Below are 24,827 nucleotides of genomic sequence, written 5' to 3'. Positions count from 1 at the left end.
ATACAGTCATGTAGTGGAGGAGAGGATCATACAGTCATGTAGTGGAGGAGAGGATCATACAGTCATGTAGTGGAGGAGAGGAGAGGATCATACAGTCATGTAGTGGAGGAGAGGATCATACAGTCATGTAGTGGAGGAGAGGATCATACAGTCATGTAGTGGAGGAGAGGAGAGGATCATACAGTCATGTAGTGGAGGAGAGGAGAGGATCATACAGTCATGTAGTGGGGGAGAGGATCATACAGTCATGCAGTGGGGGAGAGGATCATACAGTCATGTAGTGGAGGAGAGGATCATACAGTCATGTAGTGGAGGAGAGGAGAGGATCATACAGTCATGTAGTGGAGGAGAGGAGAGGATCATACAGTCATGTAGTGGAGGAGAGGAGAGGATCATACAGTCATGTAGTGGAGGAGAGGAGAGGATCATACAGTCATGTAGTGGAGGAGAGGAGAGGATCATACAGTCATGTAGTGGAGGAGAGGATCATACAGTCATGTAGTGGAGGAGAGGATCATACAGTCATGTAGTGGAGGAGAGGATCATACAGTCATGTAGTGGAGGAGAGGATCATACAGTCATGTAGTGGAGGAGAGGAGAGGATCATACAGTCATGTAGTGGAGGAGAGGAGAGGATCATACAGTCATGTAGTGGGGGAGAGGATCATACAGTCATGTAGTGGGGGAGAGGATCATACAGTCATGTAGTGGGGGAGAGGATCATACAGTCATGTAGTGGAGGAGAGGAGAGGATCATACAGTCATGTAGTGGAGGAGAGGAGAGGATCATACAGTCATGTAGTGGAGGAGAGGAGAGGATCATACAGTCATGTAGTGGAGGAGAGGAGAGGATCATACAGTCATGTAGTGGAGGAGAGGAGAGGATCATACAGTCATGTAGTGGAGGAGAGGATCATACAGTCATGTAGTGGAGGAGAGGAGAGGATCATACAGTCATGTAGTGGAGGAGAGGAGAGGATCATACAGTCATGTAGTGGGGGAGAGGATCATACAGTCATGTAGTGGAGGAGAGGAGAGGATCATACAGTCATGTAGTGGAGGAGAGGAGAGGATCATACAGTCATGTAGTGGAGGAGAGGAGAGGATCATACAGTCATGTAGTGGAGGAGAGGAGAGGATCATACAGTCATGTAGTGGAGGAGAGGATCATACAGTCATGTAGTGGAGGAGAGGAGAGGATCATACAGTCATGTAGTGGAGGAGAGGAGAGGATCATACAGTCATGTAGTGGAGGAGAGGAGAGGATCATACAGTCATGTAGTGGAGGAGAGGAGAGGATCATACAGTCATGTAGTGGAGGAGAGGAGAGGATCATACAGTCATGTAGTGGAGGAGAGGATCATACAGTCATGTAGTGGAGGAGAGGAGAGGATCATACAGTCATGTAGTGGAGGAGAGGAGAGGATCATACAGTCATGTAGTGGAGGAGAGGAGAGGATCATACAGTCATGTAGTGGGGGAGAGGATCATACAGTCATGTAGTGGGGGAGAGGATCATACAGTCATGTAGTGGAGGAGAGGAGAGGATCATACAGTCATGTAGTGGAGGAGAGGAGAGGATCATACAGTCATGTAGTGGAGGAGAGGAGAGGATCATACAGTCATGTAGTGGAGGAGAGGATCATACAGTCATGTAGTGGAGGAGAGGATCATACAGTCATGTAGTGGAGGAGAGGAGAGGATCATACAGTCATGTAGTGGAGGAGAGGAGAGGATCATACAGTCATGTAGTGGAGGAGAGGATCATACAGTCATGTAGTGGAGGAGAGGATCATACAGTCATGTAGTGGAGGAGAGGAGAGGATCATACAGTCATGTAGTGGAGGAGAGGAGAGGATCATACAGTCATGTAGTGGAGGAGAGGAGAGGATCATACAGTCATGTAGTGGAGGAGAGGATCATACAGTCATGTAGTGGAGGAGAGGAGAGGATCATACAGTCATGTAGTGGAGGAGAGGAGAGGATCATACAGTCATGTAGTGGAGGAGAGGAGAGGATCATACAGTCATGTAGTGGAGGAGAGGATCATACAGTCATGTAGTGGGGGAGAGGAGAGGATCATACAGTCATGTAGTGGAGGAGAGGAGAGGATCATACAGTCATGTAGTGGAGGAGAGGAGAGGATCATACAGTCATGTAGTGGAGGAGAGGATCATACAGTCATGTAGTGGAGGAGAGGATCATACAGTCATGTAGTGGAGGAGAGGATCATACAGTCATGTAGTGGAGGAGAGGAGAGGATCATACAGTCATGTAGTGGGGGAGAGGAGAGGATCATACAGTCATGTAGTGGAGGAGAGGAGAGGATCATACAGTCATGCAGTGGAGGAGAGGAGAGGATCATACAGTCATGTAGTGGAGGAGAGGAGAGGATCATACAGTCATGTAGTGGAGGAGAGGATCATACAGTCATGTAGTGGAGGAGAGGATCATACAGTCATGTAGTGGAGGAGAGGATCATACAGTCATGTAGTGGAGGAGAGGATCATACAGTCATGTAGTGGGGGAGAGGAGAGGATCATACAGTCATGTAGTGGAGGAGAGGAGAGGATCATACAGTCATGTAGTGGAGGAGAGGAGAGGATCATACAGTAATGTAGTGGAGGAGAGAGGATCATACAGTCATGTAGTGGAGGAGAGGAGAGGATCATACAGTCATGTAGTGGGGGAGAGGAGAGGATCATACAGTCATGTAGTGGAGGAGAGGAGAGGATCATACAGTCATGTAGTGGAGGAGAGGAGAGGATCATACAGTCATGTAGTGGAGGAGAGGAGAGGATCATACAGTCATGTAGTGGAGGAGAGGAGAGGATCATACAGTCATGTAGTGGAGGAGAGGATCATACAGTCATGTAGTGGAGGAGAGGAGAGGATCATACAGTCATGTAGTGGGGGAGAGGAGAGGATCATACAGTCATGTAGTGGAGGAGAGGATCATACAGTCATGTAGTGGAGGAGAGGATCATACAGTCATGTAGTGGGGGAGAGGAGAGGATCATACAGTCATGTAGTGGAGGAGAGGATCATACAGTCATGTAGTGGAGGAGAGGAGAGGATCATACAGTCATGTAGTGGAGGAGAGGAGAGGATCATACAGTCATGTAGTGGAGGAGAGGAGAGGATCATACAGACATGTAGTGGAGGAGAGGAGAGGATCATACAGTCATGTAGTGGAGGAGAGGAGAGGATCATACAGTCATGTAGTGGAGGAGAGGAGAGGATCATACAGTCATGTAGTGGAGGAGAGGATCATACAGTCATGTAGTGGAGGAGAGGATCATACAGTCATGTAGTGGAGGAGAGGAGAGGATCATACAGTCATGTAGTGGAGGGGAGGAGAGGATCATACAGTCATGTAGTGGAGGAGAGGAGAGGATCATACAGTCATGTAGTGGGGGAGAGGAGAGGATCATACAGTCATGTAGTGGAGGAGAGGATCATACAGTCATGTAGTGGAGGAGAGGATCATACAGTCATGTAGTGGAGGAGAGGATCATACAGTCATGTAGTGGAGGAGAGGAGAGGATCATACAGTCATGTAGTGGAGGAGAGGATCATACAGTCATGTAGTGGAGGAGAGGATCATACAGTCATGTAGTGGGGGAGAGGATCATACAGTCATGTAGTGGAGGAGAGGAGAGGATCATACAGTCATGTAGTGGAGGAGAGGAGAGGATCATACAGTCATGTAGTGGAGGAGAGGATCATACAGTCATGTAGTGGAGGAGAGGAGAGGATCATACAGTCATGTAGTGGAGGAGAGGAGAGGATCATACAGTCATGTAGTGGAGGAGAGGATCATACAGTCATGTAGTGGAGGAGAGGATCATACAGTCATGTAGTGGGGGAGAGGATCATACAGTCATGTAGTGGAGGAGAGGAGAGGATCATACAGTCATGTAGTGGAGGAGAGGAGAGGATCATACAGTCATGTAGTGGAGGAGAGGATCATACAGTCATGTAGTGGAGGAGAGGAGAGGATCATACAGTCATGTAGTGGAGGAGAGGAGAGGATCATACAGTCATGTAGTGGAGGAGAGGATCATACAGTCATGTAGTGGAGGAGAGGATCATACAGTCATGTAGTGGAGGAGAGGATCATACAGTCATGTAGTGGGGGAGAGGAGAGGATCATACAGTCATGTAGTGGAGGAGAGGATCATACAGTCATGTAGTGGAGGAGAGGAGAGGATCATACAGTCATGTAGTGGAGGAGAGGATCATACAGTCATGTAGTGGAGGAGAGGATCATACAGTCATGTAGTGGAGGAGAGGATCATACAGTCATGTAGTGGAGGAGAGGAGAGGATCATACAGTCATGTAGTGGAGGAGAGGAGAGGATCATACAGTCATGTAGTGGAGGAGAGGATCATACAGTCATGTAGTGGAGGAGAGGAGAGGATCATACAGTCATGTAGTGGAGGAGAGGAGAGGATCATACAGTCATGTAGTGGAGGAGAGGATCATACAGTCATGTAGTGGAGGAGAGGATCATACAGTCATGTAGTGGAGGAGAGGAGAGGATCATACAGTCATGTAGTGGAGGAGAGGATCATACAGTCATGTAGTGGAGGAGAGGATCATACAGTCATGTAGTGGAGGAGAGGAGAGGATCATACAGTCATGTAGTGGAGGAGAGGAGAGGATCATACAGTCATGTAGTGGAGGAGAGGATCATACAGTCATGTAGTGGAGGAGAGGATCATACAGTCATGTAGTGGAGGAGAGGATCATACAGTCATGTAGTGGAGGAGAGGAGAGGATCATACAGTCATGTAGTGGAGGAGAGGATCATACAGTCATGTAGTGGAGGAGAGGATCATACAGTCATGTAGTGGAGGAGAGGATCATACAGTCATGTAGTGGAGGAGAGGAGAGGATCATACAGTCATGTAGTGGAGGAGAGGAGAGGATCATACAGTCATGTAGTGGAGGAGAGGAGAGGATCATACAGGCATGTAGTGGAGGAGAGGAGAGGATCATACAGTCATGTAGTGGAGGAGAGGAGAGGATCATACAGGCATGTAGTGGAGGAGAGGAGAGGATCATACAGTCATGTAGTGGAGGAGAGGATCATACAGTCATGTAGTGGAGGAGAGGATCATACAGTCATGTAGTGGAGGAGAGGATCATACAGTCATGTAGTGGAGGAGAGGATCATACAGTCATGTAGTGGAGGAGAGGAGAGGATCATACAGTCATGTAGTGGTGGAGAGGAGAGGATCATACAGTCATGTAGTGGAGGAGAGGATCATACAGTCATGTAGTGGAGGAGAGGAGATGATCATACAGTCATGTAGTGGAGGAGAGGAGAGGATCATACAGTCATGTAGTGGAGGAGAGGAGAGGATCATACAGTCATGTAGTGGAGGAGAGGAGAGGATCATACAGTCATGTAGTGGTGGAGAGGAGAGGATCATACAGACATGTAGTGGGGGAGAGGAGAGGATCATACAGTCATGTAGTGGAGGAGAGGATCATACAGTCATGTAGTGGAGGAGAGGAGAGGATCATACAGTCATGTAGTGGAGGAGAGGAGAGGATCATACAGTCATGTAGTGGAGGAGAGGATCATACAGTCATGTAGTGGAGGAGAGGATCATACAGTCATGTAGTGGAGGAGAGGATCATACAGTCATGTAGTGGAGGAGAGGATCATACAGTCATGTAGTGGAGGAGAGGAGAGGATCATACAGTCATGTAGTGGAGGAGAGGATCATACAGTCATGTAGTGGAGGAGAGGAGAGGATCATACAGTCATGTAGTGGGGGAGAGGATCATACAGTCATGTAGTGGAGGAGAGGAGAGGATCATACAGTCATGTAGTGGAGGAGAGGAGAGGATCATACAGTCATGTAGTGGAGGAGAGGATCATACAGTCATGTAGTGGAGGAGAGGATCATACAGTCATGTAGTGGAGGAGAGGATCATACAGTCATGTAGTGGAGGAGAGGATCATACAGTCATGTAGTGGAGGAGAGGATCATACAGTCATGTAGTGGAGGAGAGGAGAGGATCATACAGTCATGTAGTGGAGGAGAGGAGAGGATCATACAGTCATGTAGTGGAGGAGAGGAGAGGATCATACAGTCATGTAGTGGAGGAGAGGAGAGGATCATACAGTCATGTAGTGGAGGAGAGGAGAGGATCATACAGTCATGTAGTGGAGGAGAGGAGAGGATCATACAGTCATGTAGTGGAGGAGAGGAGAGGATCATACAGTCATGTAGTGGAGGAGAGGAGAGGATCATACAGTCATGTAGTGGGGGAGAGGAGAGGATCATACAGTCATGTAGTGGAGGAGAGGATCATACAGTCATGTAGTGGGGGAGAGGAGAGGATCATACAGTCATGTAGTGGAGGAGAGGATCATACAGTCATGTAGTGGAGGAGAGGAGAGGATCATACAGTCATGTAGTGGAGGAGAGGATCATACAGTCATGTAGTGGAGGAGAGGATCATACAGTCATGTAGTGGAGGAGAGGATCATACAGTCATGTAGTGGAGGAGAGGATCATACAGTCATGTAGTGGGGGAGAGGAGAGGATCATACAGTCATGTAGTGGAGGAGAGGAGAGAATCATACAGTCATGTAGTGGAGGAGAGGACAGGATCATACAGTCATGTAGTGGAGGAGAGGATCATACAGTCATGTAGTGGAGGAGAGGATCATACAGTCATGTAGTGGAGGAGAGGATCATACAGTCATGTAGTGGAGGAGAGGAGAGGATCATACAGTCATGTAGTGGAGGAGAGGAGAGGATCATACAGTCATGTAGTGGAGGAGAGGAGAGGATCATACAGTCATGTAGTGGAGGAGAGGATCATACAGTCATGTAGTGGAGGAGAGGATCATACAGTCATGTAGTGGAGGAGAGGATCATACAGTCATGTAGTGGAGGAGAGGAGAGGATCATACAGTCATGTAGTGGAGGAGAGGAGAGGATCATACAGTCATGTAGTGGAGGAGAGGAGAGGATCATACAGTCATGTAGTGGAGGAGAGGATCATACAGTCATGTAGTGGAGGAGAGGATCATACAGTCATGTAGTGGAGGAGAGGAGAGGATCATACAGTCATGTAGTGGAGGAGAGGAGAGGATCATACAGTCATGTAGTGGAGGAGAGGAGAGGATCATACAGTCATGTAGTGGAGGAGAGGAGAGGATCATACAGTCATGTAGTGGAGGAGAGGAGAGGATCATACAGTCATGTAGTGGAGGAGAGGAGAGGATCATACAGTCATGTAGTGGAGGAGAGGATCATACAGTCATGTAGTGGAGGAGAGGAGAGGATCATACAGTCATGTAGTGGAGGAGAGGAGAGGATCATACAGACATGTAGTGGAGGAGAGGAGAGGATCATACAGTCATGTAGTGGAGGAGAGGAGAGGATCATACAGTCATGTAGTGGAGGAGAGGAGAGGATCATACAGTCATGTAGTGGAGGAGAGGAGAGGATCATACAGTCATGTAGTGGAGGAGAGGATCATACAGTCATGTAGTGGAGGAGAGGATCATACAGTCATGTAGTGGAGGAGAGGAGAGGATCATACAGAAGGGTGACACTTCCTAAATACCGGTGCAGAGTGCACTAGAAGGAACATCCAGCTGGCACGCGGCTCTTAGTAAATCTGCCCCTGAGTGCAGGGCCGGATCATAGGGGGGGGGGCACGCCCTGGGGCCCCCACCACATTGCTCTTAAAGGGGCCCCCGCCAAATGTAGATTACAAACAGTGTATTTGATTCCGGGGTCCCGGGCCGAATCCGGTCGATGTGCCCTGAATTAGGCTATGGCAGAGCAAGGGAAAAATAAGTTGTTTTTTTTGGGGGGGGGGGGAGGGGGGGGCGGGATGATGGAAGGGGAGTATTATTATTTTAACTATGACTATATTTATTATGGGGGGGGGGTATATAATTGCTATAAGGGGGTCTGTATGTAGTTATAGGGAGGCTGTATATAGGTAATGTTGGGGGAGCTATATATAATTATTGCTGGGGGCTATACATAGTGATTACTGGGGGGGCTGTATATAGTGATTGCTGGGGGAGCTGTATATAATAATTGCTGGAGGAGCTGTATACAGCGATTGCTGGGGGAGCTGTATATAGTGATTGCTGGGGGGAGCTGTATATAGTGATTGCTGGGGGAGCTGTATACAGTGATTGCTGGGGGAGCTGTATACAGTGATTGCTGGGGGAGCTGTATACAGTGATTGCTGGGGGGGGCTGTATATAGTGATTGCTGGGGGGGGCTGTATATAGTGATTGCTGGGGGGGGGGGCTGTATATAGTGATTGCTGGGGGGGGCTGTATATAGTGATTGCTGTGGGGGCTGTATATAGTGATTGCTGGGGGAGCTGTATATAGTGATTGCTGGGGGAGCTGTATATAGTGGTTGCTGGGGAGCTGTATATAGTGATTGCTGGGGGAGCTGTATATAGTGATTGCTGGGGGAGCTGTATATAGTGATTGCTGGGGGAGCTGTATATAGTGATTGCTGGGGGAGCTGTATATAGTGATTGCTGGGGGAGCTGTATATAGTGATTGCTGGGGGAGCTGTATATAGTGATTGCTGGGGGAGCTGTATATAGTGATTGCTGGGGGAGCTGTATATAGTGATTGCTGGGGGAGCTGTATATAGTGATTGCTGGGGGAGCTGTATATGGTGATTGCTGGGGGAGCTGTATATAGTGATTGCTGGGGGAGCTGTATATAGTGATTGCTAGGGGAGCTGTATATAGTGATTGCTAGGGGAGCTGTATATAGTGATTGCTGTGGGGGCTGTATATAGTGATCACTGGGGCCTGTACATGGTTATTGCTGGGGAGTGGTATATAGCGATTGGTGTTCCCTGTCTGGACTACTTTCTATGTCCCCCCCATATTTTGTGCCCAGGGGCCCCCACGCCCTTAGTACAGCCCTGCCTGAGTGTATTAGGGGATAAAGCAGAAAGCGAGGTGGATGAGACTTCATGCATCAGGATATGTAGTCACAAGGAGTCCCTACAAGGAGTCCCTGCTTTCCTGCAGTAAGACAGCGCTGATTCCCATGTGACACCAGCGTTATGGGCCGAGGCCCCGATGTGACAGAGGTTCAGCTGGCGGGGTGGGCGCTGATACCCCTTCCCCTCTACATAAGGTCCTACATAGGTACGGGGATTCATATGAATGTGTATGATATGGGACACATACAGCGGGGTGTAAATGCTGGAAAATCACCCACCCCATGACTGTAACCAATCAGTAAGCAGAAGTATCTAAGCAGTCAGACACCGCACCAAGCCGCGTAACACAAAGTGTAACCGTCATTCTGAGCACAAAAGCACAAAAACCACAATTCTGCTCCCGGTCCCTGGGGATCTTTCCTCCAGGTATTTTGCCTATGAGCCACCATTTAGTATCTTTTTTGCAGCTCTACAAAAATACACATTCAGTAAGATTGAGGGGCGGAACCTGTTTCCTGTCACATGATCTCAAGCATCTGCTCCTGACCAATGAGTAGCTGGTCAACTGATACTGAATCGGTGTACACAGAGGCTGTCGGCATATTGTGAAAATTTGCTCACTGAAATTTTTGTTTCCTGTAGTCTGAAGGCAGCACTGAATGGGTTAAGTCTATGATCTCCTATTGGACAGAAGATAACAATTAAGTAGCAATAGTGATTGGCCGCTGACTCCCTATAAGAAAACCCCAAGGCAATGAGCACACATGCTGTCTCCGCCTTCCATCTCTCATTGGTTGGGGTCTCCATTGCCAGGCTCTCCTGTGCTGTCTCCGCCTTCCATCTCTCATTGGTTGGGGTCTCCATTGCCGGGCTCTCCTGTGCTGTCTCCGCCTTCCATCTCTCATTGGTTGGGGTCTCCATTGCCGGGCTCTCCTGTGCTGTCTCCGCCTTCCATCTCTCATTGGTTGGGGTCTCCATTGCCGGGCTCTCCTGTGCTGTCTCCGCCTTCCATCTCTCATTGGTTGGGGTCTCCATTGCCGGGCTCTCCTGTGCTGTCTCCGCCTTCCATCTCTCATTGGTTGGGGTCTCCATTGCCGGGCTCTCCTGTGCTGTCCCCGCCTTCCATCTCTCATTGGTTGGGGTCTCCATTGCCGGGCTCTCCTGTGCTGTCTCCGCCTTCCATCTCTCATTGGTTGGGGTCTCCATTGCCGGGCTCTCCTGTGCTGTCCCCGCCTTCCATCTCTCATTGGTTGGGGTCTCCATTGCCGGGCTCTCCTGTGCTGTCCCCGCCTTCCATCTCTCATTGGTTGGGGTCTCCATTGCCGGGCTCTCCTGTGCTGTCCCCGCCTTCCATCTCTCATTGGTTGGGGTCTCCATTGCCGGGCTCTCCTGTGCTGTCTCCGCCTTCCATCTCTCATTGGTTGGGGTCTCCATTGCCGGGCTCTCCTGTGCTGTCCCCGCCTTCCATCTCTCATTGGTTGGGGTCTCCATTGCCGGGCTCTCCTGTGCGGTCCCCGCCTTCCATCTCTCATTGGTTGGGGTCTCCATTGCCGGGCTCTCCTGTGCTGTCCCCGCCTTCCATCTCTCATTGGTTGGGGTCTCCATTGCCGGGCTCTCCTGTGCTGTCTCCGCCTTCCATCTCTCATTGGTTGGGTCTCCATTGCTGGGCTCTCCTGTGCTGTCCCCGCCTTCCATCTCTCATTGGTTGGGGGTCTCCATTGCCGGGCTCTCCTGTGCTGTCTCCGCCTTCCATCTCTCATTGGTTGGGGTCTCCATTGCAGGGCTCTCCTGTGCTGTCTCCGCCTTCCATCTATCATTGGTTGGGGTTTCCATTGCCGGGCTGTCCTGTGCTGTCTCCGCCTTCCATCTCTCATTGGTTGGGGTCTCCATTGCCGGGCTCTCCTGTGCTGTCTCCGCCTTCCATCTCTCATTGGTTGGGGTCTCCATTGCCGGGCTCTCCTGTGCTGTCTCCGCCTTCCATCTCTCATTGGTTGGGGTCTCCATTGCCGGGCTCTCCTGTGCTTCTCTGCCTTCCATCTCTCATTGGTTGGGGTCTCCATTGCCGGGCTCTCCTGTGCTGTCTCCGCCTTCCATCTCTCATTGGTTGGGGGTCTCCATTGCCGGGCTCTCCTGTGCTGTCTCCCCCTTCCATCTCTCATTGGTTGGGGTCTCCATTGCCGGGCTCTCCTGTGCAGTCTCCGCCTTCCATCTCTCATTGGTTGGGGTCTCCATTGCCGGGCTCTCCTGTGCTGTCTCCCCCTTCCATCTCTCATTGGTTGGGGTCTCCATTGCCGGGCTCTCCTGTGCTGTCTCCGCCTTCCATCTCTCATTGGTTGGGGTCTCCATTGCCGGGCTCTCCTGTGCTGTCTCCGCCTTCCATCTCTCATTGGTTGGGGTCTCCATTGCCGGGCTCTCCTGTGCTGTCTCCGCCTTCCATCTCTCATTGGTTGGGGTCTCCATTGCTGGGTTCTCCTGTGCTGTCTCCGCCTTCCATCTCTCATTGGTTAGGTCTCCATTGCTGGGCTCTCATGTGCTGTCTCCGCCTTCCATCTCTCATTGGTTGGGGTCTTCATTGCTGGGCTCTCCTGTGCTGTCTCCCCCTTCCATCTCTCATTGGTTGGGGTCTCCATTGCCGGGCTCTCCTGTGCTGTCTCCGCCTTCCATCTCTCATTGGTTGGTGGTCTCCATTGCCGGGCTCTCCTGTGCTGTCTCCTCCTTCCATCTCTCATTGGTTGGGGTCTCCATTGCCGGGCTCTCCTGTGCTGTCTCTGCCTTCCATCTCTCATTGGTTGGGGTCTCCATTGCCGGGCTCTCCTGTGCTGTCTCCCCCTTCCATCTCTCATTGGTTGGGGTCTCCATTGCCGGGCTCTCCTGTGCTGTCTCCCCCTTCCATCTCTCATTGGTTGGGGTCTCCATTGCCGGGCTCTCCTGTGCTGTCTCCGCCTTCCATCTCTCATTGGTTGGGGTCTCCATTGCTGGGCTCTCCTGTGCTGTCTCCGCCTTCCATCTCTCATTGGTTGGGGTCTCCATTGTCGGGCTCTCCTGTGCTGTCTTCGCCTTCCATCTCTCATTGGTTGGGGTCTCCATTGTCGGGCTCTCCTGTGCTGTCTTCGCCTTCCAATGGCTTGAATATAGAGTTTAACCTCTCAAGTATTACGTAATTATGTGTCATTGAGAACTGTGTGACCATGTAATCTTGATTTCCGGAATAGGTTATCTTCTGTATATGCATCCCTATGGGATATTTCCCCTGTACCAGTATTCTTCTGATTTTGTCTTCTTTTTCCTTTCTTTAGACAATAAGAATTGTATACCCCCATCGGATGGACCAATCTCGCTTACACGTCTCCCTTTTCAACACACCTACATCGCAACTGATCATTTTTCCATCACTAGGCACTTATACCCTGAAAAAAGGACCACAGCGACAGGTATTTGGAGGTGGGGGTTATCGCCCCCGTCGACAGCTATCAGGGCTTGGGCTACGGAGTTGCATCGCCCCTAAGGCGGAGTGACGGATTTGCATCTGACACCCAACCCCTGGACGACCCTCCGCGAAAAGCGAACTCACAGGTATACTGAGAGTACACGCTAGACGCACCCATTGATGCCCTGATTGTCGACTTCTGTATTTTTATACTTGCCTTCATTTATCCTACAGCCGGTCTGTTCTGGGAACGTGCCCTCATCCAAGATGGCCACCGCTTCACCTCCTGCCAGGTGCTTTAATCACAGGTGTGTACCAACTTTATGAATGGAGGAGACGTGGGCTGGTCATATCCCGATAGGTGGGACTTCCTGTTTTTAAAGCCTGACACTGTTGCACTTTATCGCCACTGTATTATGAATTCTCACTGCCGATGTACATAACATGTATGAATTGTAATATGTCATCATGAATATTCACGTTTAATGTTGTTTCTGTACGTGCTTACCTGTATACACTCTACCACCATCTGACCAATGAGAAGCACTATGCACCTATAAATAGCTGCTATATAATGATTGTTGTTATACCTGATAAAGGTGGATTAAACCACCGAAACGTTGCCATGGAATAAAGCTTCACCCTCACATTTTTTACTACAATCTTGGAGTGCTGCCTATTTTTTTGGACTTATTTACAAAAGACCGTTTGCCACAGAACTTACGGCTTTGCACCACCTTACCATCTAAACCGGTTGTGCTGCTCCGGATTTTTCTTTTTCCTATCCATCCATCCATCTCCTATCCATCCATCCATCTCCTATCCATCTCCTATCCATCCATCCATCTCCTATCCATCCCCTATCCATCCATCCATCCATCCCCTATCCATCCATCTCCTATCCATCCATCCATCCATCCATCTCCTATCCATCCCCTATCCATCCATCCATCCCCTATCCATCCATCTCCTATCCATCCATCCATCTCCTATCCATCCATCCATCCATCCATCTCCTATCCATCCATCCATCCATCCATCTCCTATCCATCCATCCATCCATCTCCTATCCATCCATCTCCTATCCATCCATCCATCCATCCATCCCCTATCCATCCATCCCCTATCCATCCATCCCCTATCCATCCATCCATCCATCTCCTATCCATCCATCCATCCCCTATCCATCCATCCATCCATCTCCTATCCATCCATCCATCCATCTCCTATCCATCCCCTATCCTTCCATCCATCTCCTATCCATCTCCTATCCATCCATCCATCCATCTCCTATCCATCCATCCATCCATCCATCTCCTATCCATCCATCCATCCATCCATCCCCTATCCATCCATCCATCTCCTATCCATCCATCCATCCCCTATCCATCCATCCATCCCCTATCCATCCATCCATCCCCTATCCATCCATCCATCCCCTATCCATCCATCCATCCCCTATCCATCCATCCATCCCCTATCCATCCATCCATCCCCTATCCATCCATCCATCCCCTATCCATCCATCCATCCCTCCCCTATCCATCCATCCATCCATCTCCTATCCATCCCCTATCCATCCATCCATCTCCTATCCATCCATCCATCTCCTATCCATCCCCTATCCATCCATCCATCTCCTATCCATCCCCTATCCATCCATCCATCTCCTATCCATCCCCTATCCATCCATCCATCTCCTATCTATCCATCCATCCATCTCCTATCCATCCATCCATCCATCTCCTATCCATCCATCCATCCCCTATCCATCCATCCATCCATCCATCCCCTATCCATCCATCCATCCCTCCATCCCCTATCTATCCATCCATCCATCCATCTCCTATCTATCAATCCATCTATCCATCCATCTCCTATCTATCAATCCATCTATCCATCCATCTCCTATCTATCCATCCATCCATCCCCTATCCATCCATCCATCTCCTATCCATCCATCCATCTCCTATCCATCCATCCATCCATCTCCTATCTATCCATCCATCCATCCATCCATCTCCTATCTATCCATCCATCCATCCATCTCCTATCTATCCATCCATCCATCCATCCATCTCCTATCCATCCCCTATCCATCCATCCATCCATCCATCTCCTATCCATCCCCTATCCATCTATCCATCCCCTATCCATCCATCCATCTCCTATCCATCCCCTATCCATCCATCCATCTCCTATCCATCCCCTATCTATCCATCCATCTCCTATCCATCCCCTATCCATCCATCCATCTCCTATCCATCCCCTATCCATCCATCCATCTCCTATCCATCCCCTATCCATCCATCCATCTCCTATCCATCCATCCATCCATCCATCCATCTCCTATCCATCCATCCATCCATCCATCTCCTATCCATCCATCCATCCATCTCCTATCCATCCATCTCCTATCCATCCATCTCCTATCCATCCATCCATCCATCCATCTCCTATCCATCCATCCATCCATCTCCTATCCATCCATCCATCCATCCATCCATCTCCTATCTATCTATCTATCTATCTATCCATCCATCCATCTCCTATCTATCCATCCATCCATCCATCTCCTATCCATCCATCCATCCATCTCCTATCCATCCCCTATCCATCCATCCATCCATCTCCTATCCATCCCCTATCCATCTATCCATCCCCTATCCATCCATCCATCCCCTATCCATCCATCCATCTCCTATCCATCCATCCATCTCCTATCCATCCCCTATCTATCCATCCATCTCCTATCCATCCATCCATCTCCTAACCATCCCCTATCCATCCATCCATCTCCTATCCATCCCCTATCCATCCATCCATCTCCTATCCATCCCCTATCCATCCATCCATCTCCTATCCATCCATCCATCCATCCATCTCCTATCCATCCATCCATCCATCCATCCATCTCCTATCCATCCATCCATCTCCTATCCATCCATCAATCCATCTCCTATCCATCCATCAATCCATCTCCTATCCATCCATCCATCTCCTATCTATCCATCCATCTCCTATCCATCCCCTATCTATCCATCCATCTCCTATCCATCCCCTATCTATCCCCTATCTATCCATCCATCAATCTCTCTATCCATCAATCCATCTCCTATACATCCATCCATCCATCCCCTATCCATCCATCCATCCATCTCCTATCCATCAATCCATCTCCTATACATCCATCCATCCATCCATCCCCTATCCATCCATCCATCCATCTCCTATCCATCCATCCATCTCCTATCCATCCCCTTTCTATCCATCCATCTTCTATCCATCCCCTATCCATTCATCCATCTCCTATCCATCCCCTATCCATCCATCCATCTCCTATCCATCTCCTATCCATCCCCTATCCATCCATCCATCTCCTATCCATCCATCCATCCATCCATCTCCTATCCATCCATCCATCCATCTCCTATCCATCCATCCATCCATCTCCTATCCATCCATCCATCCATCTCCTATCCATCCATCCATCCATCTCCTATCCATCCATCCATCCATCTCCTATCCATCCATCCATCCATCTCCTATCCATCCATCCATCTCCTATCCATTCCCTTTCTATCCATCCCTATCCATCCATCCATCTCCTATCCATCCATCCATCCATCTCCTATCCATCCATCCATCCATCTCCTATCCATCCATCCATCTATCCATCTCCTATCCATCCATCCATCTATCCATCTCCTATCCATCCATCCATCCATCTCCTATCCATCCATCCATCTATCCATCTCCTATCCATCCATCCATCCATCCATCTATCCATCTCCTATCCATCCATCCATCTCCTATCCATCCATCCATCTCCTATCCATCCATCCATCCATCTCCTATCCATCCATCCATCCATCTCCTATCCATCCATCCATCCATCTCCTATCCATCCATCCATCCATCTCCTATCCATCCATCCATCCATCTCCTATCCATCCATCCATCCATCTCCTATCCATCCATCCATCCATCCCCTATCCATCCCCTATCCATCCATCCATCCATCTCCTATCCATCCATCCATCTCCTATCCATCCCCTTTCTATCCATCCATCTTCTATCCATCCCCTATCCATTCATCCATCTCCTATCCATCCCCTATCCATCCATCCATCTCCTATCCATCTCCTATCCATCCCCTATCCATCCCCTATCCATCAATCCATCTCCTATCCATCCATCTCCTATCCATCCATCTCCTATCCATCCATCCATCCATCTCCTATCCATCCATCCATCCATCTCCTATCCATCCATCCATCCATCTCCTATCCATCCATCCATCCCCTATCCATCCCCTATCCATCCATCCATCTCCTATCCATCCATCCATCCCCTATCCATCCCCTATCCATCCATCCATCCATCTCTTATCCATCCATCCATCCATCTCCTATCCATCCATCCATCTCCTATCCATCCCCTTTCTATCCATCCATCTTCTATCCATCCCCTATCCATTCATCCATCTCCTATCCATCCCCTATCCATCCATCCATCTCCTATCCATCTCCTATCCATCCCTATCCATCCCCTATCCATCAATCCATCTCCTATCCATCCATCTCCTATCCATCCATCCATCCATCTCCTATCCATCCATCCATCCATCTCCTATCCATCCATCCATCCATCTCCTATCCATCCATCCATCCATCTCCTATCCATCCATCCATCCCCTATCCATCCCCTATCCATCCATCCATCTCCTATCCATCCATCCATCCCCTATCCATCCCCTATCCATCCATCCATCCATCTCTTATCCATCCATCCATCTCTTATCCATCCATCCATCTCCTATCCATCTCCTATCCATCTCCTATCCATCCATCCATCCATCTCCTATCCATCCATCCATCCATCTCCTATCCATCCATCCATCCATCTCTTATCCATCCATCCATCCATCCATCTCTTATCCATCCATCCATCTCTTATCCATCCATCCATCCATCTCTTATCCATCCATCCATCCATCTCTTATCCATCCATCCATCCATCTCTTATCCATCCATCCATCCATCTCTTATCCATCCATCCATCCATCTCTTATCCATCCATCCATCCATCTCTTATCCATCCATCCATCCATCTCTTATCCATCCATCCATCCATCTCTTATCCATCCATCCATCCATCTCTTATCCATCCATCCATCCATCTCTTATCCATCCATCCATCCATCTCTTATCCATCCATCCATCCATCTCCTATCCATCTCCTATCCATCCATCCATCCATCTCCTATCCATCCATCCATCCATCTCCTATCCATCCATCTCCTATCCATCCATCCATCCATCTCCTATCCATCAATCCATCCATCTCCTATCCATCCATCCATCTCCTATCCATCCATCCATCTCCTATCCATCCATCCATCTCCTATCCATCCATCCATCTCCTATCCATCCATCCATCTCCTATCCATCCATCCATCCATCTCCTATCCATCCATCCATCTCCTATCCATCCATCCATCTCCTATCCATCCATCCATCCATCTCCTATCCATCCATCCATCCATCCATCTCCTATCCATCCATCCATCTCCTATCCATCAATCCATCTCCTATCCATCCATCCATCTCCTATCCATCCATCCATCTCCTATCCATCCATCCATCCATCTCCTTTCCATCCATCCATCCATCTCCTTTCCATCCATCCATCCATCCATCTCCTATCCATCCATCCATCCATCTCCTATCCATCCATCCATCTCCTATCCATCAATCCATCTCCTATCCATCCATCCATCTCCTATCCATCCATCCATCTCCTATCCATCCATCCATCCATCTCCTATCCATCCATCCATCTCCTATCCATCCATCCATCTCCTATCCATCCATCCATCTCCTATCCATCCATCTCCTATCCATCCATCCATCCATCTCCTATCCATCCATCCATCTCCTATCCATCCATCTCCTATCCATCCATCTCTCTCTATCCATCCATCTCTCTATCCATCCATCTCTCTATCCATCCATCCATCTCTCTATCCATCCATCCATCTCTCTATCCATCCATCCATCTCTCTATCCATCCATCCATCTCTCTATCCATCCATCCATCTCTCTATCCATCCATCCATCTCTCTATCCATCCATCCATCTCTCTATCCATCCATCCATCTCTCTATCCATCCATCCATCTCTCTATCCATCCATCCATCTCTCTATCCATCCATCTCTCTCTCTATCCATCCATCTCTCTCTCTATCCATCCATCTCTCTCTCTATCCATCCATCTCTCTCTCTATCCATCCATCTCTCTCTCTATCCATCCATCTCTCTCTCTATCCATCCATCTCTCTCTCTATCCATCCATCTCTCTCTCTATCCATCCATCTCTCTCTCTATCCATCCATCTCTCTCTATCTGCACAGAGTATTATTTAGCTCCCTGTTGCTTGCAGAAGTGCAGTTACTGGGTTGTATTTTGGCCACTATTCTCACAGAGTTTGGTAGACATACAGGTCCCTTTGTCATAATATATATATATTCTCTATTTTCCCAGCAAAGCGCAAGGTATATTTTTATTTCTATAAATCTATACATATAAATATCTCCCAGTTATTATGTAGTCCCAGCGTGCGGCAGTGCAGGGCTCCCTATATACTATATATACCTTCAGCTACTGTACTGGCAGGGCTCCCTATATACTATATATACCTTCAGCTACTGTACTGGCAGTAATTGTTTTCCTGCTCTTGTGGGGCATCAGGGAATGTGCAATAACAGTATCCAGCGCCATATATACGTGCGCCAGGTAATCCTGACTGGTAGAAGAGCACCAGCCTCCCGGGGATCTGATAACACTGCTGTATACAGGCGCAAGGACTCGGGGAACCATCCCAACTACAAAAGGTCCTACAACATACAAAAAGGGTTTAAATGACGGATACTCTTTATTAAAATGTATAACTAGTGCTGGAGGGTGGGGGGTGGGATACTGCACCCCATGCACTGATCTGGAGCTCTGCACCCCAACATACAGGGTGCAACACAATTCTGTGCACTCACAGTAATGAAGCAGAAGACCCTGGTCAGACCCTGGTGCTGGCAGAATATCACAGACCCAACACAGACCTGAAGTCTGTAACAATCACTGTATCACAGGGGCTCCTTGCATCATACACGATATCACTGTGATGCAAGGATTCCCAGCCTCGGCACATTGTTACACTCTGCCCAGTGCAGTGTATGGGGTGTTACATGGGTAGAGCGCACGTGTAGTGTGTGGTCTCTCTTTAGTCTTTCAGGTGTGACACTGGTGTGAAAACATGTCATTTCACAAGAAAAGATGCGCCATAACAACCCAGAAAGAAAAATCTAAAATTTCTTTATTTCATACAAAACAACAACAAAGACCAGACAATACATCTAAAAACATTTAAAAAGTGCAGAGAACGACACTGGAAAGTCTGTGTGGTGAGCGAAATGCGTCCCTGGTTACACAAGTCTAGGGGGTTACTGCTCACAGTGTGGGGGGCAAAGGTAAGACATCCCAAACCTGCACAATACACCAGAAGATGCATGCACTATTACTGAAATCAGTAACATAACCGCGGCATGATAGCCTCAATAACCAGCAAAGCACCCAAACAACCAGGGAACATGTGTGCCCACCCCACGCGTTCCGTCACTCACGGTGACTTCATCAGGGGAAGTGTGGACTGGGAGTTTCAATGGCGCATTTATGTGCATGTGTTGGGGGCGTGGTTCACCCGCCCGCGGCATCCCTCTCACCTGTGTGGTCAGGTACGGCGCCTGGTTGGTTGCCTCTGAGGGGGCGTGCTCCGAGGACTTACTGTGTACTGCGCATGCGTCAAAGTTCACCTGCCGGATAAAGTAGATATCAGAATGCATGCGCTTGTAACGCGAGATTATTGGTTAGGGTTATTCTGGATGTCGGCGAACCCATTATAGCATCATGTCCATTATCGATCAGCCTTTTCAAGAACTGAAATTCGCTCGTGGACACATCAAAAAAGAAGAAGAAGAGGCGAGTGTCATAAAAAATAACACGTATTAGCAAGTGCTAAATAGGGCTAAGTCAAAGCGTGCAATACTGAGAGCCCACATGAATGTGATCAGCCACTTCACATCGATGACACGACATCTACTTCATGTATAAACAGTAGACGGTAAGTGAATAAAATCTATGAAGACAGACGAGAGAGTCTCTCAGAGTATATACAAACAACGCAAAACGCAGTCAACCAAAATCACCACAACCGTCCACAAGAAGTACGCTATGGCTGTAGAATAGTCGATAAGTACTGGAATGGTAGAGCTTAAGTAAATGAGGTGCCGCCGGCAGGTACCCCCCACCCACACATGCGCCAAAAAAATGAGGGAAAATTTAGAAAAAAATTGGTCAAGTCAGAGCTTAAATATTAACAATGCTAAATGTATACAATAGAAACATATGCGTAACCAAAAGAGAAGAATAACACTAAACGGCTCTGCTAGTTCACGCGGTCAGAGCACGCGCTGAGGTTGGGGTTCAGGAGGGAAGGAGCGATGCTGCTGAAGTGTCAAGTGGAAGCTATAGTGGAATCCCGGGACTTCGGGAAAGCACCGCTGAATCACCGCCAAAGGATCTTGTATTTTACCTTTATTAGAAAAGACCTGAAGTGACATAAAATATTATCAGGGAAAGGGGAAATTGATAAAAATGTGACGTGAGCCCTAGATAAAAAAAATCGTGCCCATTATGAGGTGAATAGATTGAGGGCGACTAGATACCCAACAAAAACACGGACCTGGATACCAGACTAAAAGGGGATACAAAAATCCCAGAGAGGTGTAGATAAACGGATAATAAGTGAACATGCACCCAAAAAACTAAAAGAGGAGAGGAAAAGATGTGAAAAAGCTATTTTAAGAGGTAAGTAGAGCGCATCATCCAGGCCCAACAGATATAATCAACATATATTTACCAGGTCTGTGGTGGTCCTTATTTCTGTAAATAAGAGGTCCTCGTTAATGCCTTTGGGTGCCAGACTGCCAGGTTTGTAGATCCATCGGGCCTCCCTGCGTAGAAGCTCAGATGTGACATTCCCACCCCGTATAGAGGGGCGCACAACGTCCAAAGCAGTTACCCCGAGGCCACGAGTCCTACCTGCATGGCCACCGTGGATAGTGGTTTCCCCTGCGAGAAGCTGGATTCGGCATGGGTTATGGCGGAGAGGTGCTGCTGGACCCTTTCCTCAGTTCCTGAGTCGTCTGACCCACGTAGATTTTCTCACAAGGACAAATCGATGCGTATATATCACATTCTTTGTTCTGCAGTTGCCATAGTGACGTAGTGGAATTGTCTCAAAACCAGGAATGGGGACAAACAGAACATTCACCACATGGGAAGGAACCTCTCAGTCTTTTCCCTGTGCCGATTCAGGTTGTGGGGCGTTTGAAGTGACTATGTGGAAGTTTGTCCTTCAAATTGTGTGCCCTCCTTGCTATTAAGTTCGGTTTGTTGGTAACCAGATGTTTCAATTTCGGCTCTGCCAACAGGATGTTCCAATGTTTGTATAAAATGCCATACAGATCTCGCCACGGATTACTAAAAGTTGTCACAATACCTGCTTGGGATTCATTTCATCGCTTCCTGGGTGAGAAAAGTTCTTCTCTGCTAGAGGGTTGTGCTCGGGTAAATGCCCGTGGGATGGAGTTTTTCGGATAGCCCCTCTGTCGAGTAAGCTCAGCGGCATTTTTGCGGAAGTCCTCATCTTTCGTACAGTTCCTCCTTAGCCGGATACATTGTCCCACAGGGATGCCAGACTTGAGATGACCTGGATGGAAGCTGCCGAAGTGGAGTAGGCTGTTGGTAGCGCTCTCCTTCCGATGCAGGTTTGTTGACAGCAACCCACCCTCGACTGACACCATAAGAGCCAAAAAGTTGGTTGATGTCTGCGAAAAACGGGAGGTTAAGATGATGTTCCATGGATTTTGATGAAGTGATTGGACAAATTGCTGGCAAGAGGTCAAAGAACCGTTCCAAATCAAGAGCACATCATCTATAAATCGGAACCCACCCATGGCGCATTGTCGAAAATCCTCCCTCGGGTACACGTGCGCACCCTCCCACCAACCCAAAAATACGTTGGCATAGGAGGGTGCGCACCGTGCACCCATGGCTGTGCCCGATACCTGACAAAGACAAAGTAGTTATGTTTCAATACATACTCAAGGAGGTCGAGCAAGAAGGAATCGTGTCTTCTGTCACCAGTCGATTGCCGATCCATCCACATGTGCTATATCTGTGTACAAGGCTTCAGCGTCAGGTGTGACCAGCCATGCTGTTTCAGGTATACGCAAGTCCTTGATCTTTTGTATCAGATCCGAGGAGTCCCGGATGTAAGACGTCAGATCCAATACCAAGAAGAAGTCATTATACATGCAATGATTTCTCCCCCAGTCCACCAATCCCCGACACAATAGGTCTACCTGGTGGAATGCTCAGGGATTTGTGGACTTTGCGCAGCATATCGAAAGTGGGAACCACAGGGTCCCTCACGGAGAGAAAGCGGTGTTCTTTTTTTGAGATAATGCCATGATGTGATGCAGAATCAAGTAAGTTATTCAATTTTCTCAAAAACACTTCAGTAGGATTAGAAGGTAGTGGGGTGTAGTAAGTTATATACAATTCGGTGGGCCACAAATCCACATTCCCCCCTTTATCGGCCTCTTTGATTACAAGCGAAGGGTTAGAAGCCAGATTCCGCATTGCTTGTCGTTCCATCCGGCTCATGTTTTCTCCGCTAATCCTATTGCTAGGCAGACACTGTGATAAAACATTTGGATAGCAAGTTTGGGGTCACCCGAGAGGGGACACGTAAAGTGCACGGTCGCCTACCTGTTGAGTTGGTCTGTCCAGTAGATCATGAAAAGTTTGTTGCTCCTGAGCCGGGATGCAATCCATCAGTGAGGGCTGCTGGGAAATGGTTTCCTGCAGAACAAAAAAACCTCCTTAGTTAATTCTAATTTGTCCAACATCTTCATAGGGGAGAAGGCGAGTCCTTTTTGTAGGACTGCCTCTTCCACTGGGGGGAGTATAATTAGACAGATTACCCTCAGGGACCGCTGAGCTGTTCCTGATTGGGCTACTTGTGTCGGGATTTGCCCTTCTTGTTGCGTAGGTTTCGTTTTCTGGGGTTTGGTGGATCCACATCCCCCCCCGTTTGGTTTTGGTTCCGTGTCGCTTGTGTCGGATGATCATCACTTGTGGTTTCAGTGGTATTGTTAGGTCTCCAGGGTGTGGACACGGTTTGCCTACGGTTCCCCTTATGGTGTGAAAACATAACGTGATTCCCAGCCTCACACTGACCGCTCATCAGGATGTTCTGCTGGACTCATTGGGGGTCATTTACTAAGGGCCCGATTCGCGGTTTCCCGACGTGTTACCCGAATATTTCCGATTTGCGCCGATTTTCCCTGTATTGCCCCAGGATTTTGGCGCACGCGACCGGATTGTGGCGCATCGGCGCTGGCATGCACGCGACGGAAATCGGGGGGGGGGGGGGGTCGTGGCCGAATGGAAACCAGACGGATTCGGAAAATCCACCGCATTTAAAAAAAGAAAAGTGTCGCGGAGCTTGCACTTACCTTCACTAGGAATAGGCCGGTGAACTTCAGCGCGTTCCGATGCTCTTCAGCGCAGCAGCGCCACCTGGTGGATGGCGGAGGAACTGCCTTAATGAATCCAGGCCGGACCCGAATCCACCGCAGAGAACGCGCCGCAGGATCGCGAATGGACCAGGTAAGTAAATCTGCCCCATAGACTTCTAGTAGATCACTGAAAAACATTTCATCCAACTTTTATATTGTGTATGTTATAAAGACGTTACACTGCTCCTCTATCAGTATATTCTGGAGGATGTTACACTGCTCCTCTATCAGTATATTCTGGAGGATGTTACACTGCTCCTCTATCAGTATATTCTGTAGATGTTACACTGCTCCTCTATCAGTATATTCTGTAGATGTTACACTGCTCCTCTATCAGTATATTCTGGAGGATGTTACATTGCTCCTCTATCAGTATATTCTGGGAGATGTTACACTGCTCCTCTATCAGTATATTCTGTAGATGTTACACTGCTCCTCTATCAGTATATTCTGGGGGATGTTACACTGCTCCTCTATCAGTATATTCTGGGAGATGTTACACTGCTCCTCTATCAGTATATTCTGGAGGATGTTACACTGCTCCTCTATCAGTATATTCTGTAGATGTTACACTGCTCCTCTATCAGTATATTCTGTAGATGTTACACTGCTCCTCTATCAGTATATTCTGGAGGATGTTACATTGCTCCTCTATCAGTATATTCTGGGAGATGTTACACTGCTCCTCTATCAGTATATTCTGTAGATGTTACACTGCTCCTCTATCAGTAT

At 48.5% G+C, this 24,827-nt stretch overlaps 1 protein-coding gene across 3 annotated transcripts in view; it reads right to left on the bottom strand.

Moving 5' to 3' along the window:
* Positions 1-24,827, bottom strand: part of PKLR (pyruvate kinase L/R) — a 71,085-nt gene that overhangs the window by 39,421 nt on the left and 6,837 nt on the right. Inside the window, exons 2-3 of one of the 3 annotated variants that reach the window (XM_072131600.1) lie at positions 24,033-24,222; positions 23,284-23,376 (exon numbers count right to left, since the gene is read on the bottom strand). The exons of 1 other annotated variant lie outside the window; for it this stretch is intronic. The gene's annotated coding sequence lies outside the window, so the exon portion shown is untranslated. Of the gene's footprint in view, positions 1-21,367; positions 21,485-23,283; positions 23,377-24,032; positions 24,223-24,827 lie in introns of those variants that run through there. One more of the 3 variants, XM_072131602.1, reaches the window with a different exon arrangement.

This window comes from Engystomops pustulosus, unplaced genomic scaffold (assembly GCF_040894005.1).
Source record: "Engystomops pustulosus unplaced genomic scaffold, aEngPut4.maternal MAT_SCAFFOLD_100, whole genome shotgun sequence".
Classification (NCBI taxonomy): Eukaryota; Metazoa; Chordata; class Amphibia; order Anura; family Leptodactylidae; genus Engystomops; species Engystomops pustulosus.
The sequence above is the reverse complement of the archived record's forward strand: the minus strand, read 5'-3'. Positions and strand labels throughout refer to the sequence as shown.